This window comes from Anabrus simplex, chromosome 1, assembly GCF_040414725.1.
Source record: "Anabrus simplex isolate iqAnaSimp1 chromosome 1, ASM4041472v1, whole genome shotgun sequence".
In the NCBI taxonomy this organism is placed as follows: Eukaryota; Metazoa; Arthropoda; class Insecta; order Orthoptera; family Tettigoniidae; genus Anabrus; species Anabrus simplex.
Genome location: NC_090265.1, coordinates 193228943 through 193256544, shown reverse-complemented (window position 1 = coordinate 193256544; position 27602 = coordinate 193228943). Strand labels below are relative to the sequence as shown.

At 36.5% G+C, this 27602-nt stretch overlaps 1 protein-coding gene across 2 annotated transcripts in view; it reads right to left on the bottom strand.

Annotated features, from left to right (window-relative positions):
- Myo95E (Myosin 95E) overlaps positions 1 to 27602 on the bottom strand; it is a 503326-nt gene that overhangs the window by 2162 nt on the left and 473562 nt on the right. The window contains exon 2 of one of the 2 annotated variants that reach the window (XR_010859225.2): positions 8704 to 8854. The gene's annotated coding sequence lies outside the window, so the exon portion shown is untranslated. Of the gene's footprint in view, positions 1 to 8703; positions 8855 to 27602 lie in introns of those variants that run through there. The other variant, XM_067140340.2, reaches the window with a different exon arrangement.

Below are 27602 nucleotides of genomic sequence, written 5' to 3'. Positions count from 1 at the left end.
CCTATGTATACTTTCGATTGGGCAGATCATAAAAGACTACAGATGAAGAAGGCTATTGGACTACATAAAATGACTGAATGGGTGGCCATATTTCTAGAAAACAGAACTCAGAGAATTAGAGTAGATGAAGCATTACCTCATCCTGTAGTATTAAGAGGGAGGATTTGCAAGGCAGTATTATTGGATCATTATGTTTTCTAGTGTATATAAATGATGGAGAGGCTTATGTTCCAAGCAGAGCCAGCTTCTGGTTGGAAACCGCTCCAGATGATGATGATGATGATGATAATAATGGTAAACAATATGAGTAAAGAACTGGAATCACAGATAAAGCTTTTTGCATATGATATTCTATCAATCACTACTGATCTGCATTTAGGGCAGTCATCCAGGTGGCAGATTCGCTATCTGTTGTTTTCCTAGCCTTTTCTTAAACGATTGCAAAGAAATTGGAAATTTATTGAACATCTCCCTTGGTAAGTTATTCCAATCCCTAACTCCCCTTCCTATAAATTAATTTTTGCCCCAATTTGTACTCTTGAATTCCAGCTTTATCTTCATATTGTGATCATTCCTACTTTTAAAGACACCACTCAAACTTATTTGTCTACTAATGTCATTCCACACCATCTCTCCACTGACAGCTCGGAACATACCACTTAAATACAAAGTATGTTACAAGTGTTATTTTTAATATCCACCTATTCAGTACAAAGAAATCTAGTAAATTAAGAATTAAATCTTATCATAAAAAGTTACAACGGACATGTTTCGCCCATATTAAGGGCATCATCAGCCTCAAGCTCAAACCTTTAAGCCAGTTAAATAAGACCATAAACAGCTGAACAGCTACTTAAGAAGACTGTTGTCTTATCTTAACATACAAAATTAACATCTTTAATAGTCTATCAGCTTTATTTTTTCTTATCCTCCAATAGGAGTATACAAGGAAACACATTTCTATTTCATTATAAAGATTGAGTTGTTTATTGCTCTACCCTCAACAGGTTTTGGGCACACTGACTCAGCGCTCCGGAGAGTGTAATCTTGTGAACTTGTGACATACAGCTTGATACTACGATTTTAACCAAGGACATTCTAATAACTTTATGTTAGACAAACACCTATATTGACATCCTATTTTATGATTTATAAGAACAATCGAGATTCTGATTATTCACCTTACAGGTTTGAGTTTGAGAGAGTGGAGAGTGGGAATCAACTTAACGGACTGGGGTGAAAAAGGAGTTGAGTTCTTTTTATGAGGATACTTATATGAAGATGTTAGAGGCATGAACATTTGTATTTGGAATCTTCTTTCAAAGTAAAGAAACACGTGTTCTTTTGTCTTTGGAAAATCCACTTAAGGGGGGGTGAATGAATTGAAAAATGAGTTGAATTCTTTGTGTGAGGATACTTATATTTCAAAAACTAAAAATATTAAAGACATGGAAATTGGTATTGGAATCTCCTTTAAAAATAAAGAAACACGCACTTTTGGGAGGGGGGAATCAACTTAATGGGTAGGAAGGGGGGTGAAAAAGGAGTTGAATTACTTTTATGAGTATACTTATATCTAAAAAACTGAAGATATTACAGATGTGAAAATTAGTACTTGGAATCTCCTTTAAAAATGAAGAAATACGCATTTGTTTTTTTTCTTTGGAAAATTGGCGTAAGGGGTGTGGGGTTGAAAATAAGTAAATAAGGAATTTAAATATGTTTATGAGGATACCTTATCTTAAAAACTGAAGCTGTTACAGACGTGGAAGTTGATATTTTGAATTTCCCTTCAAAATAAAGAAACACATATTCTTTGTTTTCAGAAAGTCCACTTAAGGTGGGAGAGGGGTGAAAAGAAGTGAAGAAGAGAAGTTGAATTATTCTTATGAGTATACATTTATCTCAAAAACTGAAGGTGTTACAAACGTACAGGCATGAAAACTGGTAATTGGAATCTCCTTTAAAAATAACGAAACACTGAAAAGAATTGGAAAAGCGGCTGAATTTTTAAAAGGAGTATTGGTATATCTACATTATATGTCAAAAACTTATCATGTTAGAGACAAGAAACTTGGTATTTGGAAAGTCCTTTAAAAATACAGGAACCTGTACCTTTTTGTTTTCGGAGAAGGCACTTAACGGGTGGTGAAAAGAAGTGAAAAGTAATTGAATTATTTTTATGACGATACTTATATCTTAAAAACTAAAGATGTTACAGACATGAAACTGATATTTGGAATCTCCTTTAAAATAAAGAAACATGTATTTTTGTTTTTGGAAAATACACTTTGTTGGGGGTAGGGTCATCGCCTCCATTCACTAAATATTCTATTTTTCACATGTGAAATCCAGGCGATGTAAATGAGATGAAAAAGTTTTTAGGACTAATGTTTGTAACGGGAATAATTCAAAAACCAGATCTGAAAATGTACTGGACAGAGGACACTATTCTCGGGGGTGCTGATTTTTTCTAAAACCATGGAACGAACCCAGTTCGAAAACATTTTGTCGTTCTTGCACTTTAGCGACAGCAGTCATTATGAGGGGAATCCTGATAGGCTATACAAAATTAGGCCAATTCTCGAAAGTCTCAGTGACCAGATTTCAGCTGTGTAGTCTCCAGATTGGAAAAATCACCCTTGATGAAGGAATGTTAGCTTGGAGGGGCTGCTTGCATTTCCGAGTTTACAATCCAGGAATAATAACCAAGTAGCCTACTGTATGAGATTTTGGTAAGGATGGTGTGTGAATCCCCTGCAGGGTACATAATTACGTAAGATGAAGATCTATGATAAGTGGCATGAATACCCGAGACACTATATTTGACTTATTAGATCCCTACCTTGGCCAGGGATATACAGTGTACATGGACAATTTCTACAACAGTGTAAGCTTAGCCAAGGAACTGCGTAAATGAGAAATGGCTGAATGTGGGATAATAAGGCAGAATAGGGGACTTTCTAAGGAATTCAGTGAAAAGCAGAAGTTGAAAACAGGGGAAATTACTTTTGATAGGGACAATGAAGTACTGCTTTGTTCATGGAAGGACAAAAATGTAATTAGGAGTTCATTCTGCAGAAAAGGCTGAAGGTCCGAACAGGTTTGGGAAAATAAAAATGGAACCTGCAAACTTTATTGATTATAATCAGTTTATGCACACAGTGGATACAGCCGACCAGTGTTTGTCAATCTATTCATGCGAAAAACAGTGAAGTGGCCAAAAAAAGGTTTTCCTACATTTTGCAGTGTATTTTTTTTAAACACATTCAGGCTTTTCCATAAATCCAATCCAAACTCAAAAATAACTTTCATGTCATTCATACAGACCATATGTAGAAACTTATTACAAGACAGCGAACACGAAGAACCATTAGAAGCCACGAATATTTCTGTGTTGCCAGTCTCATCTCAGTCTTCAGTAGACTCATCAGCATCTATCCACCATTTAAACTTGATGAGAAAATAAAAGAGCATGTACTTCTTAAATTCCTAGGCATGAAATCAGATCATTTCACAACTAGACAGTGCAGAGTGTGCGTGAAAAGCAACGTCCGGTATGAAACCAGGTGGTTCTGTGGAAAGTGTGGTGTGCCTCTCCATCTAGGAAAATGTCAAACCCAGTATCATAGCCTCAAGCACTACTAGTATTCATCCTCAAGGTATGTTGAAATTTTTTATATTGTACCTATGATTGTTTTTGTAAGTAACATATAATGTAAAATAGTGCGCTATAGAGATGAGAGGATTTAAAAAGTGTATCAAATACACTCCATAAAAGGTTGTTCTTTGTTCTACCACCAACATATTAATTTTCTGTCAATCTCCAAAACACACGGCAAGTCATTAACAGCTAATATTTTGCTGCACCATTCTTAGTTCTGATGCTTTTGAATGGGTGTAACTAGACTCTGAACTTGCAACCTCACATGCAGCAGGTTCCATGTCAGATGGTGGCAAAGATATATTGTAATCTAATGAGAGCATGAGAGTTAGGCTCATCTTCAAACTAGCAGTACGTGATTTGGAAAATGTTGTGCTAGAGACCATACTCCCCAGGATGAGGAAGGCAGAAGTAAAATGTCAAGGGTGGATACAGATGTTTTAAAGGCATATATGAAGACAATCCATACACCACCATCAGAGAACTTGCCCAACAGTTCAGCATTTCTGTTTCAACTATTTCATACTATATACAACTGAGTACCACAGAATAATGATAGTAATAATAAAAAAATGATATAATTTAAGAAATGGAAGAAACATAGAAAACATCAGCGAGAGGACATCTCCAACAACCAGTTGGTTTGTCACCAGAATGAGCCCCTACTTGATTGTATTGTGATGGGTGACGACAAGTGGATCTTCCGTGATAATTGTAAGCCAAGTGGGCAGAGTTTATGTGTTGATGAAACCCACCAAACACTTTCTAAAACCAAAGTAGATGCCACAAAAGAATTTGTTAGTAGTGTTTATTGTTTATTACAAATTCTTTCCTCCTGTTAAAACCATTAATGTTATCATGTCCTGTGAAGAATATGATGAAATGCACCAGCAGTTATGTAAAAGGTCCTTCATCAGTAGCAAGAGTCTACTGATCTTGGCACACAGCGCTAAACTCCATGTGGTAAAAATGACAAAACCAAGTGAGTTGGCTATGTGGTTTGGGGCACGTACCTGTGAGCTTGCATTTGGGTGATAGAGGGTTTGGACCCTACTGTCGGCAGCCCTGAAGATGGTTTTCTGTGGTTTTCCATTTTCACACCAGACAAATGCTAGGGCTGAACCTTAACTGAGGCCATGGCTGCTTCTTTCGAACTCCTAGCCCTTTCCTATCCCATCATCGCCATAAGACCTATTTGTGTCTGTGCAACATAAAGCCAATTGTAAAAGAAAATGACAAAACAGAAACTTTGAAGTATGAAGTACTCCAGCATGCTCTAAATCACCGTGTCTTGCACTAACTCACTTCCTGAAAGACAAGGTACCTTAAAAACAAAAATGATCCAGATAGTCTCTTCAAGGACTTCACTACCTCAAGGGAGCCATGTTTCTTCAAGGAATATGGATTGGTACAGAGGTATGTTTTGCAGAAGGAGTCTATTCTGAATGAAGTAGGTATGTTTTTCTCCTAAATTAAATAGAAAAGTAATGAAAACAGTGCTGGGAAACCCTAGCTGTGAGCAGGTACAGTATGGGTATTTTCATTAACAGCTAATATTTTGCTGCACCATTCTTAATGTTAGTAATGAATGATTATATGTGACAGCTCTTCAGACTGCAACACCAGTATTTGACAACATGTAAAGAAAGGCATGGGCTGAGAAGCTCATCTGTGGTACTCACAACTCTGACATGGCAGCCATCTACCCATATCGAAAAGTAGCATGATTCGTTTTTAAAAACAATATGTAGTCAGACCATAGCATTTCATGTTGCTCTTTGCTGACACCATTGTAAATGAAGGTAATAATTTCGAGCTGCCAATGGTAAAAGATATTGAGATCATACAGTTCACAATTTTGGCTGTGTTAGGCATATGAAAATGCTCTAACAGAAGTAAAGTGTGCTAGTGAAGTTTCCATATCTCTGGATGGTGGACAAGGAAGCTGCTGAATTTCATGTCTATCTGAGAATCAAATGGTCCTCTTTCCTCGTGAGCTGTCAGGATCATCTAAGATTGACCTACCTTATGAAGTCTAAAGTGCCAAAATGATGGGCAATTCAGCATATTGTTCATCACACCTCAAAACCAAGTTGCACAGTATGTTTCAATTTCCATCAGTTGGAAGCTGCTGAATTTCATGTCTATCTGAGAATCAAATGGTCCTCTTTCCTCGTGAGCTGTCAGGATCATCTAGAATTGACCTACCTTATGAAGTCTAAAGTGCCAAAATAATGGGTAATTCAGCGTGTTGTTCATCACACCTCAAAACCAAGTAGCACAGTCTGTTTCAATTTCCATCAGTTGTTGGTACTGATGTCTCATGTTTTCTGTATACACACTTACTGCTCAGGGACCATGCCAAGCAAAAAATCGTCGTGTTGTGGAAGAGTGACTCGAGTTCACTTGTGCAATATATTTCTATATGCTATCATACAGGACTTAACCATTATATATGCCTTTAATTGATGTAGCTATTTAACAATTTTTGTGGTTACCATATGTTTACAAAGTATGGAAATTTGTATGTTAATCAGCATACAGTGTTTTTTCATGTGAAAATTAAAAGGTCAACTTGAAGTTGCATTATTGTGGTCATAGTCATAGTATCTTCATTTTAATGTAAGTTAGAATCCAATCTATAGCGATATATAATTTTCAAGTTTAATTTTTTTTTTTTACTATTTGTTTTATGTCGCACCAAGACATTATGGTGGCGATGGAATAGAAAAGGCCTAGGAGTTGGAAGGAAGAAGCCATGGCCTTAATTAAGGTACATCCCCAGCATTTGCCTGGTGTGAAAATGGCAAACCATGGAAAACCATCTTCAGGGCTGCTGACAGTGAGGTTTAAACCCACTATCTCCCAGATGCAAGCTCACAGCTGCGCACCCCTAACTGCATAGCCAACTCGCCTAGTGGTTTCAAGTTTCCTAGGGTGGCTGCTCTCCACTAAGTTCGGTTGCACACGTTCATGTTATTAAGACATGAAAGGCTGACTATTTAAACAAAAATATATATGTAAATAGTTCACTCAAATATCTTTGCACATGTATTACATATTTTTCATCCTTCTTTTAGATCAATGGCTTTTGATACAGCATACGGCCCTCCCGTATACTTAACCACAACATGCAGTACACAGTCACATAATTTGGAAAAATAAGACTGTTAACAATCTCTAGAAACTAGCTAAAATAATGGAGTAAAACAGTATTATAATTGTTATTTTGTTAATGATTAATATTATCAATCTACATCACCTAACAATAGCTCTAAATCATACTTGCTCTCATACACACTAACATTCATACAAGCTGTTCACGTATTTAAGAGGAAATCTCAACAAGACCATATAAATTAGGCTATCAAAGTGCTATTACGTACACTGACAGGGAGAGTGTTCCATAGCCTTGCCCCAGACACTTGGAATGACTGGTTGTATACAGCTTAGTGATTAACCGGTATTATAAGGGTAGAAGTCGATCTGGTATTATGTCCATGGATAGATGAAAGAAAATTAAAATGTGAGGACAGGTATTCAGGTGTAGACTTGTTCAGAAGTCGAAAAATTAGTGTCGCAATGTGTAGATTTCTTATTTATCAATTTTCAGTCAGGATAACTTCTCATAATAAGGGGATATATGTATCCTAAAGTTCAAGGAAAACATAAATCGTATGCAAGAGTTCATTGCCCATTGAAGTTTCATTGTTTGTTCTATAATTGCATCAGTTAGTATGTGATCACAGTAAAAAATTATTGGAAAAATGAAAATTTTTAATTTTTATGCTATGTGGAAGAATGGATTGTTTCATTTTTGGGGGGTGAAGAGGTGCATATACCTTTCTGCAAACACTTGTTATGTAGTCATTCCAGTTTAATGTGTCATTCATGAAAATCCCTAGGATTTTTACAGACTTCTGAAAAGATATAGCTTCACCAAAGAGCATCAGAGTAGGCTGTTGTGTGATGTTTAGCATATTTAAAAGCCTAGACTGTCCTATTATGACTGCTTGTGTTTTCTTTGGGTTAATTAGTAGGCAGTTCTCTTTTGCATACAAGCTAATTGAATTTAAAGTAGAGTTCATTTGGGGGACTGTATTGTCAATGTCGGAGACTTTAAAGTGTGAGTGTATCTGAAGATCCTCAGCATAAAGGTAATAGTTGCAGTCATTCAAATGAGAAGAAATGTCATTAATATAGATTAAGAATAAACGAGATCCAAGAATGGACCCTTGGGAAATGCCAGATAGCTTAGTCCTCCATTCTGTGGTCGTCGCATTTGATGCAACTTGCTGTCATCTATTTTTGAACTATGAGCCCGAGAGCTGAATAACAGAATAAATCATGTAAAGTAGCTAACAATATGTATATATTTACAGTGTCAAACACACTGTTGATGTCTAGATGGATAAGTATAGTAAGTTTTTGTTTGTCCATTGCTCGTCTAATGTCATCTGTAATTTTCATTAGTGTTGTTGCAGTTCTGTGTCCTTTCTTAAAACCAGACTCTCAGGGTTCAAGTACAGAATGTTTTTCCAAGTATTTCACTATTTGTTTCTGCATTATCTTCTCCAGAACCTTAGAAAGTGCTGTGAGAATGCAGACAGGTCGGTAGTCAGATGTATTGCTCGCTGGAGAGTTTTTTGGGAGTAGCACAATGAAAGCATCTTTCCATTTAATTGGAATATTGCTTGATGTAAGGCAGGTATTAAACAAATACATAATAATGGGCAATATTATGCCAATTATATAAATCATGAATGAAATGGGAATTTCATCAGCTCCCTTCTTACTTCATGCTCTGTAACGGTATCAAATTCAAATAAAGGATGGTGTGGAGATTGTTACTTCAATATATTGTCAATGGTGTTTTGTATAGATGGTGTATCAGGAGTGGAACATTCTGTGGAGAAATATCCTTCCTTTAGAGAAGCATTAAGACACTGACATTAAAAGCACCTAAAATGGCAATAATCAAGATTTTTACTATTGGAAAAGTTGAAAATATTTGGTAAATATCTTCTTAGGAACATTACCTTGTGAACTGGCCATTGGCAGTGCCCCAGTCCCTCGAACAAGGCAAGGCAAAATATCACAAATCTCATGACATGAGGCATCCCCCCACCCCAACTGGACAAGACGAACACTAGTGGCAGCTCACGCTGAGATCCCTGTCTCAATAAACATCTGTAACAAAAGGAATGATATGAGAGATGTAAGTCCAAGCATATAAAAATCATAAACATAACGAAGGCATTCATTTTGAAAGAAATAATGTCTCTTAATTAAATAAAATATTAGTATTATAATAACATTTTAATAATAATAGCAAATGTCTCTATAGACTCAAAGCATTCAGATACAGCATATCACAGTCAGTTGGTAAAGTTGAAAACACATACATTTCCATATAGACTGTTATGCCTTTCAGCATTCAATCTGCAATTCTTTGTGAATTTACTGAACACCACCACAATCCTGTATTTATAACTAGCTCTATGGCCTTGTTTACTTCCATACCTCTCATTTTAAAATCATTAGAAACTGATTCTAACCATCATCTTGCTCTCCCTCTACTTCTCTTACCCTCCATGAACGACTCCATTATTCTTCTAGGTAACCTATCTTGCTCCATTTGTCCCACATGGTCCCACCTCCTAAGGCAGCTTGTACATATAGCTTCATCAATTAATTCCTAACTTAGCCTTTACCTCCTCATTCTGATTACCCTCCTGCCATTGTTCCCACCTAATTGTACTGGTGACCATTCTCACTACTTTCATGTTTGTTACTTCTAACTTATGAATAAGATATTCTGAGTTCACCCAGATATCACTCCCATAAAGCAAAGTTGGTCTGAAAATAGACCAGTGTACAGATAGTTTCATCCGGGAGCTGCCTACCTTCTTACTGTTGATTGCAACTACGAACTCACTGCATTAGCTTTGCTGCATCATGATTCAATCTCAGTTACTATATACTGTACTACCATCCTGGGAGAATACACATCTTAAATATCTGAAAGTATCTACCTGTTCCAGCTTTGTATTCCCAACCTGACATTCGATTCCCTTAGGTTTCTTACCTACTGACATCACTTTATTCTTGGAAAGGTTAATTTCATATCATACTCATTACACCTATTTTCAAGTTCCAAGATCTTAGACTGCAGGCTTTCATTACAATCTGTCATTAAGACCAAATACTAACATTCCCATAATGCCCTTTGGGTGAGGGCAGTAGAATAACATCCACGTATCCCCTATCTCTCGTAATAGGTGACTAAACTTGGGAGCATGGACTGGCAACCATGGGGCCCTTAGCTGAGTCCTGGCATTGCTTCCACTTGTGCCAAGCTCATCACTTTCATCTATCCTAATTGATCACCATTGGTCAACTGCTATTCTTTTCCAACCCCAACGCTATTAGATTGCTAGGGCTAGGAAGTCTTTCATTTTCACATCCTTCATGACCCTTGTCTTCCTTTGGCTGATATCTTCATTTTTTTGAAGTGTCAAACTCCTTCCATTTTTTATCTCTGATTAGTGTTATACAGAAATGGTTGCCCAGTTGTACTTCCTGTTAAAAAAGTAATCACCACCACCACTAACTTTCCATGCTAATCTTAACAAAACCTTTATATTTCCAGAAAATATAAGTAATCTTAGCAAACAATTACATTATATTTTATTTATTATTTTTCATGCAAGATATTTTACGCCTACAGTAGGACAATAGTAAAACTACAATGATAACAAATGATCGTATTCTTTGTTGTAGGCTGTTCACCTTCAACATAGTTTGTGTTTTTGAGACAATCTGATAGTCAAGCTGAAAGTTGTTCTTTATGAGTCAATATTGTATCTTTTGTGTGGTTGAAGTTTGTATGACTGTTTAACAGTCAATGTAGTAAATTGATCTTGAATATTGGTAGAGGTTTATTCTGGAATCATTCTCTGGTTTGTGATCATTATGTTTTCAAGGTGAGATCCATTTACTGTAGCCTGTAGAACTGTTTCTCTGCTGGCACATTGCCTCCTTTTCTGAGTTCAAGTCACTTAATAGTAGTTCTTATTATTCACCATTCTTATAATGATGTAAGAAATATTTTATTTTATTGAATTTTCTATTTAACTGAATTTTGCCACTATAAATATTTTTTAGCAAACTTGATGTATATCCTAATTTGATTATATACAGTTTATTACATCCTATTATTATACCAGTATTATTATATCCTAATTTATTCCTCACCCATAAAAAGTTATCTTTATCTTCCATAGGTCAAAGTTTTCTTATCTTAAAGCCTTAATCTTTCTAAGTCAGACTTTTAATTGCTACTTTTAATAGTTACTTCTTGCCATCATCATTTTCATTTCTTGTCCAACTCCCGCCAGGTCACAGGGATGAGTTATTTATAAGGTTCAAGCTATTCAATACTAATTACGTGTGTATAGATGTTATTCACAACATTTATTTAACATGGGACCAGTTTTGACATTTATATTTCATTATCAGCCATAAAACAAATCACAAATAAATGAGTAAGGACATATTAAGTAAAACTGGTGTAGTTACACATTGAAATATGTACGTTAAAAGTCTTTAATTACCACGGGATGTGAATGGGCATACAAAGACTTTTGTGCTTTGACTACGACCAAGGAACCTTCTTTTAATCTTGGAATAGTGAGAGGCTATGTACATACTTCAATGTGTCACTGCGCCAGCTTTATTATGCCGTTGCTCTTTTGTTTTGTTGGTTTGTTTGACACATGGTGTGAATGGACGTATAAAGACTTTTAATCTACATATTTCAATGTGTAACTACACCAGTTTTACTTTACTCATTTATTTGTGACTAGCAAGATACCTGTGCTTCGCTACGGTATTATAATGAAATTTATAATTGAATTAGCCGAAATTCACGATCTAACTCGTTTTCTGATAGAATCTGCCAAAATTCGCGATCTGACTTGTTTTCTGACAGATTACGGCGAACTTCCTCCCATTTTTCAATCTTTTTCCCAGCAATCGATTTCGTACTTCCTGGGCTAGGTCCAAGTATTCCACCCGGTCAGTTGGGTCCCTAAATCTTTGCCATCTTTTCCTATAAGCATTTTTAATATGGATCAAATCCCTGAGGAGATCCGGCGTGGTGTCGTCTTGGGTGACTTGGTGGTACTGAACCCATGGCCAGGCTGCAATCGTAGTCATTGCCCGGCCAGGACCAGTTTCTAGCCTGGTCTGCACATTTAGTTGACGGTCCAGAACATTATTATTAGGGTGGGTAATATTAGTTGAATTTAGGTTATTATTATTATTACTATTATTATTATTATTATTATTATTATTATTGTTGTTGTACCGGGTGGTACACCTCCACATTGCTAATTCAAACTTTGCGCCAGTTGAAACTCCCCTACTGGAGGAAGTCTGAACTTTATCTAATGTGTTAATTTTCAAGTATCTCAGAAGATGTCACTACTTGGAAATTTTGAAGTTTCTGAACTGGGTCGTTTTCGATGTATTTTTGTTTTGCCTGTAGTAAGAAGTGTGAACATTCTCTTCTAGAGGACACTACTGAAGAACTATAATGGTGCACCCTAGTGCGAAGTGAAAGAACTGTTTTTTGGAGAAATTTTTTTTTCAAAAGTTTGTTCCTTGTTAAATTTCTTTCTGTTATTGTTTAAGTTGGCTGTATAACCCTTTCTTTCCCCTTGTTTTGAATTTAGCCAATCCTGAATTTCTTTAGTTAATTTATGACCAATCAGGTGTATCTTCATCAACTTGGATCTCTTGCTTAACCCTAGCCAATAAAATTCTTGTGGGAGGGTGTTCTCATTCCTGAAACGCCTCGAACTTTCCGCGAGAGTATATAAACTGCTGATTTTCGGGTCTCCGCGCCACTTCAGTAACATCTATCAGTGCATAAAGTACGTAGCAGTGGGCAGGAAGCGCCTCTTTCTTCGGGCAGCAGTTCAACCACAAGGTAATGGCCGTTTAATAACTTCTTTTCTTGTTAGCTCAGCAGTTTAACTTTCGGGGCAGGTCCTAAGCTTTTCCACCATGTAACTTTTCCCCTAAAATGTAAAGACACTTAGTATCTATTCTATCTTTTAAACTACATATTGGGATAGAGAGTGCTTAACCCTCTCGAGCTCCCACTCATATTGCATTGAGGTGAACTTATTTTTCACAACCATTTCTTCCTTAACGTAATGTAAATTGTTTCCTTCTAAAAGTCACCTCTTTAGTATGGGATTAGCCCTTGCAGTAACGGCCTAGTGCCAAGTAGGTTTTATATAAAGTGTGTTAGGAGTGCAAGAATGCCTCCTCTCAAGTTGGTATTTTAGAGGCCACGTAATTAACCTTTCCTTACTTAATAGGCCTCAGTAGGTTGGGTATTTTACCCCTGTTTTCATGTCCTTGGAGGACAACTTGAAAGTGGAGTTTGGTGTGGCGTTGGATAGGCTCGTACTTAAGAGCAGATTGCCCTTTCTAAAAATTTTGTTTCCTGCACGCCTCGAGGAGGCTTTACTGTGTAATTGGGAGCAAGTGCTCCTGAGCATAATAGGGGTCTTCTGCCCCTTTGTTGAATTGTGTATATCGTAAAGTTGGGCTAATTGCTCAAGAATTGTGAGTCCGGGGCTTAAAGCCCAAATCCTGTGAATATTGTAATTGTACATTTGTTACCTTGCTACTCTGTACCTGCCATTCTTGTTATTTCTTGATTTTGCTAAGAAAATATAACCTTGTTAAATTTTATCTTAACTTTAATTTCGTATTCTGAGACCTGTTCACCCCCGCACCTTCTTTCACCTCTGCTGTTCCACAGATACCTCGGAACAATTATTATTATTATTATTATTATTATTATTATTATTATTATTATTATTATTATTATTATTATTAATATTATTATTATTATTCCTTTGCTGGTGAGATGTAGTGTTTACAGTGCACTATGTCTTCTGGTATAGGCTATATCAAATTTGTTACTTTCATTGACCTGTCTCAGTCTCATCCTTGGCTTTGACAATATGAAAGTGACTGAGGTATGAGTGATGCTAGTAATACCATTCCTTATGCAGCCAGTCCCTGTTATGAATGGTGTGAAAATATCACTCAAAGGGTTGGTTGGTGCATGCATTTCAGTGGGCTTGGCAGACTGATATGTAATAGCAATGGCTGGCTCGGTGAGGAAAGGAACGGGAAACTACCTCACTCCTCATTTCCCTAGTATGCCTCTACAGTGACGCCTAGGCTATTTATGACAGCTGTTGGCGGAGCTGCAGAGGATCAAACCAGCCTTCGGGCTGACTACCCAACATACATACATATTATTATTATTATTATTATTATTATTATTATTATTATTATTATTATTATTAATGATGGTCTGGAACCCACAGCACAATGCAAGACTGCTACTTGGTGGTAAATTACATCTGCTGCCATTGTCATTGCTGACAATGTGACCAGCACCATTGTCGCGCTTAGGCAAGTGCCTGAGATTTCAGGCGACACGAATGATATACTTCCGTGCATTATTGGCCTTATTACAGAGGTGAACAATGTCACGGTCAATTTCATTCCTATAATTTATTTCAAATGTGTTTACATTTTTATTTATATGGCAGGAGAATCTACTGTAATATAACATTATGTTCTCCAAAGGAAAAGATGGTTCTTGAAAACGAACCCAGGAAAGATTAAAAATGATCAGTTCATGATCAGATTAAGTACATTATGAACAGTAAAATCAATTGGTCTCAACTCCTTTTTCACCCCACTGCCGTTAAGTTGATTTACCCCCCCCCCCCAAAATTAAGGCGTGTTACCTTATGTTTGAAGGAGATATCGAATACCAATGTTCACGCCTGTTACCTTATCCCCACAAAAAGAATTCACTTTTTTCTCTTCCTTTCACCCCCCACCCCTTTAAGTGAATTTCCCATTAAAAATACTTGTTTCTTTAATAGTAAAGGGCCTTCTAAATACCAATTATCATGACTCTAACATCTTCAGTTTTTGAGATATGTGTCCTCATAAGGGGAATTCGACTCCTTTTCACCCCCGCCCCCAAAATGATTTCCCCCCAAAACGCTTCTTTATTTGTTTTTAAAGGAGATCCAAATTCAAATTTTCACGTCTGTAACATCTTTAGTTTTTATTAGATGTAAGTATCCTCATACAATTAATTCAATTAATTTTTCAATTCTTTCATACCCTTCCCCCACTTCATTGGATTTTCTGAGAATACTTTCTTTAAGTTTAAAGCAGATTCCAAATACCAATTTTTACATCTGCAAAATCTTTCATTTTGAGATAACAGTATCCTCATACAAATAATTCAAATAATCTATCAATTTCTCTCCCCCCTTTAAGTAGATTTCCAAAAACAAAAAATATACATATTTCTATATTTTAAAGGAGATTCCAAATAGCAAATTTCACATCTGCAACGTCTTCAGCTTTTGAGATATCAGTATCCTAATTAAAAATTTCAACCCCATTTCCAGTCATTTTTACCCCTCCACCCAAGTGGTTTTTCAGAAAACAAAAAATACATGTTTCTTTATTTTTAGTAGAGATAAAAATACTATTTTTCACTTCAGTAACATGTTAAGTTTTTGAGATATACTGCAGAAATGCTCATTTTAAAATTTCACCCCCTATTTAGTTCCCTTTAATTGGAGTTTCTAAAAACAAATCACCCATGTTTCTTTACTTTTACAGGAGATTCCAAATACCAGTTTTTCCGTCTGTAACATTTTATGTTTCTTAGATATACTGTAGATATAGCCTTTCTAAAAATTCACCCCAATTTGTCACTCCTGTTTAATCCCCAATAATCGGATTTTCCAAAAACAAAAAGTATGTGTTTCTTTATTTTCAAAGGAGATCCCAAATACCAATTTTCAGGTCTGTAATATCTTCTGTTTCTGAGATGTAGGTATCCTCATTTAAGGCATTCAACCCCCTTTTCACCCTTTTCACCCCTTCTATTGGGATATTCCAAAAACAAAAAAATGTGTTTATTTTGAAGGGGATTCTAAATACCAATTTTTACATCTGTACACTTTAAAAGTTTTAAGAGAGATATATACACTCATTTTAAAAATTCACCCCACTTTTCACCCCCCCAATTGGATTTTCCAAAAACAAAAAATACATATTTCTTAATTTTTAAAGGATATACCAAATACCAATTTTCAGGTCTGTAAAATATTCAGTTTCTGAGATATAAGTATCTTCATTAAAGGCATTCAACCCCTTTTTCACCCCTTTTAACCCCTCCTATTGGGATTTTCCAAAAACAAAATAATACTTCTTTATTTTAAAGGGAGATTCTAAATACCAATTTTTACACCTGTAAACTTTCAAAGTTTTGAGATATAGATACACTCATTTTAAAAAAATTTCCCCTTTTTCACCCTCCCATTAATTGGATTTTCAAAAAACAAAAAAGTACATGTTACTTTATTTTTAAAGGAGATCCCAAATACCAATTTTCAGGTCTGTAATGTGTTCAGTTTCTGAGATATAAGTATCCTCATTACAGGTATTAAACCCCCTTTTCACCCTTTTTCACCACTCCTATTGAGATTTTCCGAAAACAAAAAAAATATGTATTTCCTTATTTTTAGAGAAGATTTTAAATACCAATTTTTACATCTGTAAACTTTTAAAATTTTGAGATATAGATACACTCATTTTAAAATTTCACCCCCCTTTTCACCCCCTTAGCGTTGGAATATCCAAAAATCCTCTCTTAGCGAGCACCTACATGTTAATATGAATGTATCCCCAAAATTTCATTTCTTTACGTCCAGTAGTTTTGGCTCGGCGATGATGAATCAGTCAGTCAGTCAGTCAGTCAGTCAGTCAGTCAGTCAGTCAGGACAAGTTACTTTATATATATAGATCTGTTTTATGGCTGATGATGATATTTAAATGTCAAACCTTGTCCCATGTTAAATAAATGTTGTGAATAACATCTATACACACGTAAGTAGTATTGAATAGGTTGAACCTTATAAATAACTCATCTCTGTGATCTCAGTTCAATACAGAAACATCAATGAAACTCATATCTTTGAATACCGCCAGGTCATCCTGTTGATGGTACTTCTTCATCATTGCCTCTCCTTCCATCACTCCTATTCAGTAATTGTATTCCAGTCCAGTCTTCTTTTTTCTTTTACTATTTTTGACAGAGTCTATTCATCTTGCTCTTGGCCTCCCTCCTGCCCTGTTTCTCTGTTTCCCTCTATCTCAGCCTCTAACATTTGTTTTGATATCCTTCTATCTCCATCCTTATGACATGTCCAAACCATCTCAATTTTTCTTCTCCATCCTATCACTCAGTTTTACTACCCCTGTTCTTTTCTGACCTCAACATTTCTTACTCTGTCTCTCCTTCTCTTCCCTACCATACTCTTCATGAACTTCATCTCACTGGCCTGAATTTTACTCTCACCTCTTGCTGTCAATGTCCAAGTCTCTGATGCGTATGTTAATATAGGGTTATAGTACATCTTGTATATTACCTCTTTACATTTCACAGGAACTTCTTTGTTCCACACCAAGTTCTTTACATTCAGGTAGAACATATTTCCCACTTGTACCCTTCTGCTGACCTCCTTATCCAACCTTGCATCTTGCATTATTTCACTTCCCAAATATTTGAAGCATTCAACAATCTCAAGGTTTTGTCTCCTGATACTAACAATTCCTTTTCCTTCCCTTTCTCCTCTTGTTATCACCACAGTTTTGCTCTTCTCCACACCGATATTCATACCATATAGGTCTATCTCAATATTGTCATTTAAAGCCTCTAGTTGGATTTGCATTTCTGTCTGGTTGACTCCCCAGATCATTATGTCATCCGCAAACAACATTTTCATATCCCCTCTATATGTTGCCTTCCTTTAGAATTTCATCCATAACCATTATATATATATACTAGCAAGATACCTGTGCTTCGCTACGGTATTATACTGAAATTTATAATTGAATGTTGTTTTAGATATATAATCAGCCGAAATTCGCGATCTGAACTGTTTTCTGCGAGAATCCGCCAAAATTCGTGATCTGACTCGTTTTCTAATAGATTACGGCAAGTTTCCTCCCATTTTTCAATCTTTCTTTCCAGCAATCGGTTTCGTACTTCCCGGGCTAGGTCCAGGTATTCCACCCGGTCAGTTGGGTCCCTAAATCTTGTGATATAGATGTTGATTCCCATAGGGAATCTGAAATATTTGTCCTGAATCTATATCATCTGATGGCCAAGCAGGCATAAATTTTTAGTGATGAGACAAAGTCTCTTAGTGCATTGGCACTGCCGGTGGCTCCAGTTAGCCTACGCAGTGGCCTCCACGGTATGCACTAGCCAGCGTATTGGTAGGTGTGCTAGGTACCAACTGATGAGCCCACCCTAGCACACGAGGGCGAAACGCTGGCAACCAGGAATGAGCTAGCTGGAAAATTTATAATGTCCAATAACGTCCCTAAATCTTTGCAATCTTTTCTTATAAGCATTTTTAATATGGATCAAATCCTTCAGGAGATCCAGCGTGGTGTCATCTTGGGTGCCTTGGCGGTACTGAACCCGCGGCCGGACTGCATTCTTAGTCATTACCCATCCAGGACTCGTTTCCACCGTGGTCCGCACATTTGACGACGGTCCAGAAATTATTATTATTATTATTATTATTATTATTATTATTATTATTATTATTATTATTATTATTATAATAGATGTTCTGGACCCCACAGCAAGATGCAAGACCGCTACTTGGCAGTAAATTACATATGCTGCCATTGTCATTGTTGAGAATGTGACCAGCACCAATTTCGCGCATAGGCAAGTGTGCGGGATTTCTGGCGATGCGAATGACATACTTCCGTGCATTATTGACCTTATTATAGAGGTGAACAATTGGACGGTCAATCTCACTCCTATCGTTTATTTCAAATGTGTTTAAATTTTTATTCATATGCCAGGAGAATCAACTGTAATATAAGAACATTCTCCGAAGGAAAAGTCGGTTGTTGAAAACGAACCCAGGAAAGATTAAATATGATCGGTTTATGATCAGAATAAGTACCTCGAAAATATACAGCCTGTTTCGAGTCATTCGACAGGGTCAGGAATGGAATGAATAAAGCCCCATCTAGCGGCGACAGTAGGAATTGTGCCAGCTGCCGAAGCACTCCTCTGGGGCAATGATCGATGAATGACGAATGAAATGAAATATTGGACAGTGTTGCTGGAATGAATGATGACAGGGAAAACCGAAGTATCTGGAGAAAAACCTGTCCCGCCTCCATTTTGTCCAGCACGAATGTCACATGGAGTGACTGGGATTTGAACTACAGAACCCAGCTGTGAGGGGCCGGCACGCTGCTGCCTGAGCAACGGAGGCTCCTTATAAGTACATTATGAACAGCAAAATCAATTGGTCTCACCTCCTTTTACACCCCACTGCCGTTAAGTTTATTTACCCCCCCCCACAAAAAAAAATTAAAAGAAGGAGTGTTTCTTTATGTTTAAGGGAGATTCCAAACCCCAATGTTCACGTCTATTACCTTCAGTTTTGAGATATAAGTATCCCCATAAAAATAATTCACTTTTTTTCCACTTCCTTTCATACTTCTCCCTCCCCCTTAAGTGAATTTTCCGGCAAAAAATACTTGTTTCTTTAATAGTAAAGGATCTTCTAAATAGCAATTATCACGACTCTAACTTCTTCAGTTTTTGATTTATGTGACCTCATGAAAGGAATTCAACTCCTTTTCACTCCCGCCCCCCAAGATGGTTTCCCCCACAAAACGCGTTTTTGCTTGTTTTTAAAGGAGATCAAAATACCAATTTTCACGTCCGTAACAACTTCAGTTTTTATTAGATGTATGTATTCTCATACAATTAAGTCAATTTATTTTTGAATTCTTTCACCCCCTCCCTTTCATTGGATTTTCCGAGAATACGCGTTTCTTTATTTTTAAAGGAGATCCCATACACAAATTTTCAGTTCTGTAATATATTCAGTTTCTGAGATATATGTATCCTCATTAAAGGCATTCAACCCACTATTCACCCTTTTACACCCCTCCTATTGGGATTTACAGAAAATGAAAAAAATACGTGTTCCTTTATTTTTAAAGGAGATTCCAAATACCAATTTTTACATCGGTAAACTTAAAGTTTTAAGATATAGACACACTCATTTTAAAAATTCACCCCCCTTTTCACCCTCCATTATTTGGATTTTCCAAAAACGAAAAAATACGTATTTCCTTATTTTTAAAGTGGATCCCCAATACCAATTTTCAGGTCTGTAATATCTTCAGGTCATGAAATATAAGTAGCCTCATTAAAGGCATTCAACCCCTTATTCACCCTTTTCCAATCTTCCTATCGGGATTTTCCGAAAACAAAAGAGTACGTGTTTCTTTATTTTTAAAGGAGATTCTAAATACCATATTTTTCATCTATAAACTTTAAAAGTTTTGAGATATACATACACTCATTTTAAAAATTCACCCCCCCCCCATTAATTGGAGTTTCCAAAAACAAATTATTTGTTTTATTTTTAGGAGATCTCAAACACCAATTTTCAGGTCTGTAATATATTCTGTTTCTGAGATATAAGTATCCTCATTAAAAGCATTCAACCCATTTTTCACCCCTTATCACCCCTGCTATTGGGATTTTCCAAAAACAAAATAATACGCGATTCTTTATTTTTAATGAAGATTTAAAATACCAATTTTTACATCTGTAAATAAAAGTTTTGAGATATAGATGCACTCATTTTAAAAATTCACCCCCTTTTCACCCTCCCATTAATTGGATTTTCCAAAAACACCACTTTTTCACCCTTTTTCACCCCTCCTATTGGGATTTACAGAAAACAAAAAAAGTGTTTCCTTATTTTTAAAGAAGATTTTAAATACCAATTTTTACATCTGTAAACGTTTGAAGTTTTAAGATATAGACATACTCATTTTAAAAATTCAACCCCCTTTTTACCCCCCATTATTTGGATTTTCCAAAAACGAAAAAATACGTGTTTCCTTATTTTTTAAGTGGATCCCCAATACCAGTTTTCAGGTCTGTAATATCTTCAGGTTATGAAATATAAGTAGCCTCATTAAAGGCATTCAACCCCTTTTTCACCCATTTCCAATCTTCCTATCAGGATTTTCCGAAAACAAAAGAGTACGGGTTTCTTTATTTTTAAAGGAGATTCTAAATACCATATTTTACATCTATAAACTTTAAAAGTTTTGAGATATAGATACACTCATTTTAAAAATTCACCCCCACCCCCACCCCATTAATTGGAGTTTCGAAAAACAAATTATTTGTTTTATTTTTAGGAGATCTCAAACACCAATTTTCAGGTCTGTAATATATTCTGTTTCTGAGATATAAGTATCCTCATTAAAGGCATTCAACCCATTTTTCACCCCTTATCACCCCTGCTATTGGGATTTTCCAAAAACAAAATAATACGCGATTCTTTATTTTTAATGAAGATTTAAAATACCAATTTTCACATCTGTAAATAAAAGTTTTGAGATATAGATGCACTCATTTTAAAAATTCACCCCCTTTTCACCCTCCCATTAATTGGATTTTCCAAAAACACCACTTTTTCACCCTTTTTCACCCCTCCTATTGGGATTTACAGAAAACAAAAAAAAAGTGTTTCCTTATTTTTAAAGAAGATTTTAAATACCAATTTTTACATCTGTAAACTTTTGAAGTTTTAAGATATAGACACATTCATTTTAAAAATTCAACCCCCTTTTTACATCCCATTATTTGGATTTTCCAAAAATGAAAAAATACGTGTTTCCTTATTTTTTAAGTGGATCCCCAATACCAGTTTTCAGGTCTGTAATATCTTCAGATTATGAAATATAAGTAGCCTCATTAAAGGCATTCAACCCATTTTTCACCCTTTTCCACTCTTCCTATCGGGATTTTCCTAAAACAAAAAAATACGTGTTTCTTTATTTTTAAAGGAGATTCTAAATACCAATTTTTACATCTGTAAACCTTTAAAGTGTTGAGATATAGATACATTCATTTTAAAATTTCACCCCCTTTTTCACCCCCTTAGAGACGGAATATCCAAAAATCCTCTCTTAGCGAGCACCTACATCTTATTATGAATGTATCCTCAAAATTTCATTTCTTTATGTCAAGTAGTTTTGGCTCGGCGATGATGAATCAGTCAGTCAGTCAGGACAACTTACTTTATATATATATATAGATAAAATAAGAGTTTTGTCTGTACATTGCTCAGAATTTAAAAAGAACTTTATTTCTATATCAACTGTGTCCACAGTAAAAAGGAAATGAACTTTTTAATTTTCCTTCACCTCTGTCTGTCTGTCTGTCTACTTGTATGTATGTATGTATGTATGTATGTATGTATGTATGTATGTATGTATGTATGTATGTATGTATGCATGCATGTATGTATGTATGTATGTATGTATGTACGTATGTATGTATGTATGTATGTATGTATGTATGTATGTATGTATGTATGTATAAACGTATGTACACACATCACAAGAAAATGGCTGAAGATAATGAAAATCAGTATCTAAAGTTGGGGAATGAGGAACTACAATCTAGGCTGTAAATAATTTTATTCGTGCTAAGTGAAATGATAGTTTAAGAGAAGGCACCTAAAATGTAATTTTTAAGTACTTATGTTACTGGTCCTATGGAAAAGTACTACATAACAAAAGTTTTTACCATACCAGCTATGATAACAGAGATATTAATGAATTTTGATTTTTGTTGCCAAGTCCATATCCACGCCAAACCATGAGAAAAATGGGTGAACAAAAATTAACAAAAATTGGTATGTAAAGTCAAGGAATAAGGTACTACAGTCTAGGCTGTAAATAATGTTATTCATGCTGGATGAAATGGTAATTCAGGAGAAGATATCTAAAATTTAATTTTTAAGTACTTATGTTATTGGTCCTATGGAAATGTACTACATAACAAAAGTTACAGAGAATACAATTTCCGATCATTTATGTCTTAAACAGTTGTTAATACAGATGTTGGTTCCCATAGGGAATCTGTAATATTTGTTCCGAATGAGTAAATTTATAATACCAATATAAATGTTCCGTTATTGGACATTATAAATTTTCCAGCTAACTCATTCCTGGTTGCCAGCGTTTCGCCCTCGTGTCCTAGGCTGGGCTCATCAGTTGGTACCTAGCACACCTACCAAGACGCATGGCTAGTGCATACCGTGGAGGCCACTGCGTAGGCCAATTGTAGCCACCGGCAGTGCCAATGCACTATGAGACCCTCTGTCTCACTACTAAAAATTGATGCCTGCTTGGCCATCAGATAATACAGATGTTGGTTCCCATAGGGAATCTGTAATATTTGTTCCGAATGAGTAAATTTATAATACCAATATAAATGGTCCGTTATTGGACATTATAAATTTTCCAGCTAACTCATTCCTGGTTGCCAGCGTTTTGCCCTCGTGTGCTAGGCTGGGCTCATCAGTTGGTACCTAGCACACCTACCAAGACGCATGGCTAGTGCATACTCATTCGGAACAAATATTACAGATTCCCTATGGGAACCAACATCTATATTATCTGATGGACAAGCAGGCATCAATTTTTAGTAGTGAGACAGAGGGTCTCATAGTGCATTGGCACTGCCGGTGGCTACAATTGGCCTACGCAGTGGCCTCCACGGTATGCACTAGCCATGCGTCTTGGTAGGTGTGCTAGGTACCAACTGATGAGCCCAGCCTAGCACACGAGGGCGAAACGCTGGCAACCAGGAATGAGTTAGCTGGAAAATTTATAATGTCCAATAACGGACCATTTATATTGGTATTATAAATTTACTCATTCGGAACAAATATTACAGATTCCCTATGGGAACCAACATCTGTATTATCTGATGGCCAAGCAGGCATCAATTTTTAGTAGTGAGACAGAGGGTCTCATAGTGCATTGGCACTGCCGGTGGCTACAATTGGCCTACGCAGTGGCCTCCACGGTATGCACTAGCCATGCGTCTTGGTAGGTGTGCTAGGTACCAACTGATGAGCCCAGCCTAGCACACGAGGGCGAAACGCTGGCAACCAGGAATGAGTTAGCTGGAAAATTTATAATGTCCAATAACGGACCATTTATATTGGTATTATAAATTTACTCATTCGGAACAAATATTACAGATTCCCTATGGGAACCAACATCTGTATTATCTGATGGCCAAGCAGGCATCAATTTTTAGTAGTGAGACAGAGGGTCTCATAGTGCATTGGCACTGCCGGTGGCTACAATTGGCCTACGCAGTGGCCTCCACGGTATGCACTAGCCATGCGTCTTGGTAGGTGTGCTAGGTACCAACTGATGAGACCAGCCTAGCACACGAGGGCGAAACGCTGGCAACCAGGAATGAGTTAGCTGGAAAATTTATAATGTCCAATAACGGACCATTTATATTGGTATTATAAATTTACTCATTCGGAACAAATATTACAGATTCCCTATGGGAACCAACATCTGTATTATCTGATGGCCAAGCAGGCATCAATTTTTAGTAGTGAGACAGAGGGTCTCATAGTGCATTGGCACTGCCGGTGGCTACAATTGGCCTACGCAGTGGCCTCCACGGTATGCACTAGCCATGCGTCTTGGTAGGTGTGCTAGGTACCAACTGATGAGCCCAGCCTAGCACACGAGGGTGAAACGGTGGCAACCAGGAATGAGTTAGCTGGAAAATTTATAATGTCCAATAACGGACCATTTATATTGGTATTAAACAGTTGTACCATACTGACTACGACAACAGAATTCATGAATTTAGACTCTTGTCCATATCAATGCCGAACATTGCTAACATGGAAATATTGTTCAGTTGTGGTGATGATTTTTGTCATGATTGTCTTAAGGTGTAAAACTGCGTTGTCGTTGGTCCATATCAACAAGGGAAATTGTGAAGTTCATAATAGAAAATGAGAAAAAAATGTAAAGAAACGAACGCTTGAACAATAAGATAAGAGAGAATCAAGAAAGAAGGAAGGACTCCTTTTACAATATCATAGTCAGAAGAAAACTAAATGTAAAGGCCTATAATATTGAAAACTCACAAAACTATGAACAATAATATTGTAATAACACTGACCATTGTTGTGATGGTATTTGTCTCTTCTGCTTCAACTCATCTCCGATAGATGGGATTACTGTTGCGTCCCATGTAAAACAACATGCCTGAATATTGGCAGAAAGTAGCTAGGGAGTTAGATAATGTTGCACGTGCTGTATGATTGTCCCGTCAATGATGGGTACTACGGGTAGATACAAATATAGGTGGAGAAAATACACTTCCTTGTCTGAGTCTTGTTTGGTTTCTAAACCAATCTATTCTTGCCGTTGACGTCTGGACACAACTGGAACAGTTTTTATACATTGCTTTCACTAATTCCCTTGATTGCTTTCGATATCCTGTTCCTTCCAGGGTTTCCCACACCTTTTCTCTATTAACACTATTGTATGCTTTCACTAGATCAAGGAATGCGATCACCAGATTTTTTCAATATTTCTACTGCTTTTCCATCAGTAATCTCATGGTAAATATAGGATCTATCGTTGATCTGCCCTGTTGAAATCCATACTGCTCTTCTAAATTTCTTCCCACCCTTCCTCTCATCTTCTCTCCAATATTTGAGCTACTTATGACAACAGTATAATTCCTCGACAATTCTCACATACCTTCCTGTCATCCATCACTTTTCATAAATACTTTACCTTTACACCAATCATCAGGTACTTGCTTTTCCCTCCTTATAAGCCTTAGCAGCCTATATAACCAATATAGACCAATAGGACCTGCTACCTTCATCATTTCCACACACATTTCATCTATCCCTACTGATTTTCCTGTTTTCACTTGTTTAATAGACATTTCCACCTCTGCATTGCGATATCACTATCCATTTCTGGATCATCCTCATTTACCACTAAACTTTCTTCTGCACCATTTCTCTCATTCAGGAATATATTGGAGTAATCTTTTCACCTATTCCTTATCTCCTCTGGATCTGTTGTTATATTTCCACTCTCTTCCTTCACTTGTTTTTTGTAGATTTTTCTTTTCTCTTTTTTTAATCAACATTTTTCCTCCATTTACATACTTTTCAAACTCTTGTATGAATCTCTCCCAATAACTTTTTTCTTTTCATCAATTACTACTTTTTTTACACTTGTTTTTAATTTCCTGCTACTTGATCTTACTTCCTTCTTTCCTATCTCTATTCCATTCTTGCCATGCTCTCTTCTTTTGTTTAACAAACTCCTTCACCTTTCCATTCCATTCCATTCACTCATCAAGTTCTGCCAAAAATCTTCATTACACAGCTTACAAAAATTTGTTTTTAAATTTGGTCCATTCTTCTTCTTTCCATTTCTGATTTAGGGATGTGTTGTTTTAATTCCTCCTGAAATTTCTCCGAAGTTCCTTTAGTTTTTAATTTTGATGCTTTTATTTTCCTCTGTCTTATTTCTTTTACTCTTACAATTTTACCTATGTATTTTCAGTATGAAATATTATGTAATATTATTTACATGATATATTGTATTTATTTCTTATAATTGTACTTCAGTATGGAACAAAAGTGAAATTTATAGCTTATAATTGTATTTTATTTCAGACTTTCAATAACGTATAGCTTATGGTGTGGGTTCCGTAGTCATGTCCTAGTTCGTGAACCATGGGCAAGGACTGAGTGGCCTAGTAAGTGTCCTGAGAGTCAGGATACCAGTTGCTTTGGAATAGGAGTGGGCATCTCGGACATATTCTGAGTCATGGCCCTCCTTGTGCTTAGGCGTCTAGAACTATACAATCCACCAGTGGTCCCTAACCCGTTAGAGGAGAGATCTTCACTTGGACTATGTGTAAGTAGGGTAGCATCCTGCTTCATGAATTTACATAGCCCAAAACGTTTTAAGCAAGCCTCAGACCTATGGGAGTAACAGAGTCCCACTCCCATTTGAAAGGCGAGGGACTCCTTGGAAACAACTTGGCGAATGAAATGGAATTCGATGGGGAGCTATCAATATTAATGGGTCTTATGGAAGAAAGAGAGAAGAACTGGCTGAGTCAGCAAAGAGGATGCATCTGGATGTGCTGAGAGTAAGTGATATTCAGATAAGGAGAGATAACAAGGAAGATATAGGAGATTATAAAGTGTACTTGACGAGTTTAAAAAAAAAGGAAGGGCAGAGTGTGGTGTAGGGCTGTGTATCAGGAATACTATTACATGCAACATAGTTTCTGTTAGGGATGTAAATGAGCGAATGATGAGGGTAGATTTGGCAGTTGGAGGAATTAGGACGAGAATTGTCTCAGTGTTTTCACCATGTGAGGGTACAGATGAGGATGAAGTTGACAAGTTTTATGAAGCATTGAGTGACATCATAGTCAGGGTCAACAGCAAGGATAGGATAGTGCTAATGGATGATTTCAATGCAAGACTTGGAAATAGAACTGACGGATATGAAAGGATGGTTGGTAAATGTGGGGAAGATATGGAAGCTAATGGGAATGGGAAGCGTTCACTGGACTTCTGTGCTAGTATGGGTTTAGCAGTTACAAATACATTCTTCAAGCATAAGGCTATTTACCATTATACATGGGAGGCTAGGGGTATCAGATCCATAATAGACTATATTTTAACAAACTTCGAATTCAGGAAGTCTGTTAGAATATGGGTTTTATGGGGATTTTTTGATGATACAGACCACTATCTGATCTGTACTGAACTAAGAATCTCTAGGCCTAGGATAGAGAAAGTGAAATCTGACTGCAAATGAATAAGGGTAGAAAATCTCCAGGATAAGGAAATTAGACAGAAGT